Below are 4,125 nucleotides of genomic sequence, written 5' to 3'. Positions count from 1 at the left end.
CCGATGGTTCCATGGGGTGGCCACGGAGGCCCACAGTACAATGGGGTGGCCACGGAGGCCAATGTCCGCAGGAGGATGGGTGACAGGACTCCAGAAGGAAGGAACAGCACAAACAGAGGCCTGGAGGGGTCCAGGGAGGTGTTTGGGGTAATGACCCCTCACTGGGAGCTGCTGGAGTTTCCGGCTGGAGGGAGAGACCTGGGTCAGGATCGAAGGCCACGGAATGGAAATCCACAGGCCCTGGGCAGCCACTGAAGGTTTTCGATCTGGAGAGAGTGTGATGGGGACGTTCGTACCCGATGGACCCGAGGTCCTGGAAGCAGGGAGATATTTCCGGGAGGAACATGGCAGAGGGGACAGGCTCCGTGATGCTGACACTCGTCACACGTGGCAGCTCAACATCTGCAGACTGAGGGAGGAAGTGGCAGCGACGGTGACCGCGGCTCAGCGGCGGCCTGTCTTCGTCGTCCGGCGCTCTAATGAAACGCTGCAGACGGGGCGGCCCTGGAGGCGGGAGGGTAAGGCCAGGGCCTGCTTCCCTGGCCAGCCTCTCCGTGTGTCCTCCATGTCCCCCCTGTGGGGAAGGGGCCACAGTCCCACCCAGATGGCTCCACCCCCGTAACCTCGAGCCTCTCCAGGGCCCTGCCCACAACTACCACATCAGGAATTAGGATTGATTTCACATCTGAATTTGGGGGAAACACATTCGGCCTATAGCATGGACATCAGCCACGTGCACGTGAACCCCAAGGCCAGTCAGGGGATGTCTTCTGAGGCCAAGTTCAGGTTGCCCAAGAGCAGGAAGCTGGACGGGTTTCTCTTGGTCCCTTCCAGGCCTCACTCAGAAATCCATGTCCTCCTAAAGCCATAAAGGAGAAGACTGATCTATTTGGCTACATGATGCTCTCAATTACCACGTGGAAAAAGATACCAACACATGACACATTGGGAAAGTACTTGTAACACTACGAGTGACAGAGATAATACCCTCACATATAAAAAGTTCTTACAAATAAATAAAAAGGACTTCCAACTCATTAGAAAAATGGGCAAAGAGAAAAAACCAGGAAGTTCATAGGAAAATCAATGGCTCATAAACATTCTCATGTGCACAACTCATTTCTATTTATAATGAAACACATGGGAATTAAAAATACAAACTTTTTTTTCAAATTTTACTTAGACTAGTAAAGATTAAAAATTAATGATAAACACTATTGGTGGGAGTGTTGGAGGACAATCTGCCAATAGGTATTAAAATCTAAAGTGTACATCCCGTGGACCTAGGAATTTCACTTTGAGGATTTTACCTGAGTGATATATTTGTACATGTGTATAAAGAAATGTAAGAGTGCTCTCGGCCGCCTAGTTTGTTGTAGCAGAAGGCTGGAAATCACCTGAATATTCTCAGCAGGGAAGTGCTTCTATAAATTAACAATGTGATCGTCTGAAAGGATGGTATGAAACCTCTAAAAAGTTAGTAAAAACTAAAAAGTTAGCCCCATGCATGTGCCGGGGCGCCTGGGGGCTCAGGTCGTGATTCCAGGGTCCTGAGATCGAGTTGCGCGTCGTTGGGCCGCGCCCGAGAAGCGGCCTTCCGACAGGCCCCCGGGACGCTGCAGCCGCTGGCCCAGGCCCCGCTCTGAGAAGCGCTGCAGAGGTCGGTGAGGGAGGCTTCTGCTCGGGGACACAGGTCACCAGGAGCCCCGGACGGCACCCCGCGGGGATCAGAAGGGCGGCTTCTATTTCAGCCACAGGATCCCGGCCAAATCCTGCCCCAAAAATAACTGAACCCGGGATCAAGTCGCAGCCCGGTTAGCTGGTGCCCTGAGCGAGGGCCCCCGCCTGCTCGGCCCTGGGCATGTGGATCCGGGGAGGCCAGTGCGGTGCCCCAGGGGCCCAGGGCCGGTGCCCGCCGTCCCCCAACCAGCGGGGTCAGCCCAGCCACCTGGCTGCCGTGGCCTGAGCTCGTGTCCTGGTGAGAGGAGCGGGGGCCCGGGTGGCCCTGCAGGGGCATCGGCTTCGGGGGTCCCTCCGGGAGGCCTGGACGAGCCGGCCCACACCTGCTTGGGAGCAGTCGGAGGAGCCACCCTGGAGCCTCCTGTCCCAGGCCCACCTGCCTGTCCTGCCCTCGCCACCTGCTGTTGCTGCAGGAGACGGGCCTCCAGGCCGCACCGGTCAGGGGACGGTCGTGTCTGCGCTGTCTCCGGGCCTCCTTGCTGGTGGCTCTGGCCCTGGGCAGCCCCGCCGCCAGGCCCCTGCCCCAGAAGCGGTGACTCCTGCCCACACGGGGCCCCCCAGAGGCCCAGTGGAGACCCCGAGGCCGCCCCTGGTGCCCCACCCGGCCCGGCCCTTCAGATGGGGGGCCAGGGGGTGCCCGGCTCAGGGAGTTTCGCCTGGGCCACAGCCGCAGACCTGTCCGGAGCCCCGATGTGCCCGTGTCCCCGGGGCTGGCTGACCTTTGCTGCCGGGCGGCTGGCCCGGAGCGCATGTCACCGTCGGCTCTCCCCCAGGGCTGCCTCTGGAAAGCAATCTTCTAAGTGTAATTTTCTGGGCCCACAACCAAGGTATTTTTAGCCACCGTCTGTGGTGGCCGCAGCTCTGAGCCTGTGAGCAGGGACTTCAGGGGCAGGGCCAGAGAACATTCTTGAACCATGAACACCCGCTCTGGGCTGAGCCGGTTCCCACGGCTAATTTAGAGCTGGCGTGGCTTCCCTCGTGACCCTTCCCCCAGAAAGCACAGCCCTGGCCGAGCAGGAGAGGGCGGGGACAGAAGGCGGCCCTGCAGGGGTGACACTTGCAGCCCCGGTCGAGGGGCAGCAGGGACGCCCTCGTCCCTCGGGAACGGCGCGGCCATAGGACACGGGGCCGTTCACACGCAGACAGACCAAGTGTAGAGCTCTCGCCTGCAACGGACAGACACACGCTGGGCCCGGGGTTCCCGCATCTCCAGCGCCCCCTCCCCACTCCCTGCACCCCCCATCGTGCCCTGTGACATCACTGACACGGATGCGCTTTCCCGGCCTGTGCAGCCCCTTCAGGGGCATCATGAGCTCGACATACCCCTCACTCTTTTTCTAGAATCCCAAAGGAAGTTCTATTAAAACATGCAGAAGAGGGAGGCCCGGGGTGCTCAGCGGCTGAGCATCTGCCTTGGGCCCAGGTTGTGACCCCGGGGTCCTGGGATTGAGTCCCGCATTGGGCTCCCTGCAGGGAGCCTGCCTCTCCCTCTGCCTGTGTCCCTGCCTCTCTCTCTCTGTCTCTCATGAATAAATAAATTAAATCTTAAAAAAAAAAAAAATGTGCAGAAGAAAGAAGGAGAGAAAGAAGAAACTTCTGCATGCTTTTGATAAGCAGTGATGAAACCAGCTCGGGAGGCCTCACCTGTGTGGTGTGTCCCCCACACAGGTGCCTGCTGTCCCCGGCAGGTCCCAGCTGGCAGAGGGGCCACTCAGCACATGCCCTTCCTTCTGGCACGTTCTCTCCCTCCCTCCCTCTCTCCCTCTCTCACGGTTTGTCCTCCTGGAAGACTGACTTGACCTCCAGGGGGACCTCTCCCAGGCCCAAACCTCTGAGCCTCCAAGAGAAAGCACACGCCCCCCACTTCATGCCCCACAGCCCTGGGGTGGCACCACCGTTGTGACTGCCTGCCTGTTGTCCTCTGTCGGAGCCTGGAAAAGACCCCTGTTGGCAAAGGGGTATTAGGAATGTGAGCTGTGGACCCTCTTCCCAGCTGTGACCTTGTGCAGGTCACTGGTACCCTTTCCCCAGGCTCCATCCTCCTCCTCTATGGACTGGGGGTGATAATAGGAGGCCAGGGTCAGAAATGTGGCAAAGTACTTAACACGGCCTGGCCCCCCGGAAGTGCCCAGTGAATGCTCGGTGTGCACGTCAGCGGATGCAGTCTGTACACGACTCAGTTTACACAACAGCACACGGCTTGCTTAAGAGCCACCGGAAATCCTAGTAAAAGTGCAGGTCTCAGGCCCAGCACCCGTGTTCCCGCAGGCTCCCCAGGTGCTGGTTCAGGAAGCATCCCAAGGGGCAGTGCTCTGCCGCCGAACGACGGCCGCCGACGGCCCCCGATGGCCCCAGGTCCAGCCACGTCCCCATCCTCACGCCTTA

This window comes from Canis lupus, chromosome 24, assembly GCF_011100685.1.
Source record: "Canis lupus familiaris isolate Mischka breed German Shepherd chromosome 24, alternate assembly UU_Cfam_GSD_1.0, whole genome shotgun sequence".
In the NCBI taxonomy this organism is placed as follows: Eukaryota; Metazoa; Chordata; class Mammalia; order Carnivora; family Canidae; genus Canis; species Canis lupus.
The sequence above is the reverse complement of the archived record's forward strand: the minus strand, read 5'-3'. Positions refer to the sequence as shown.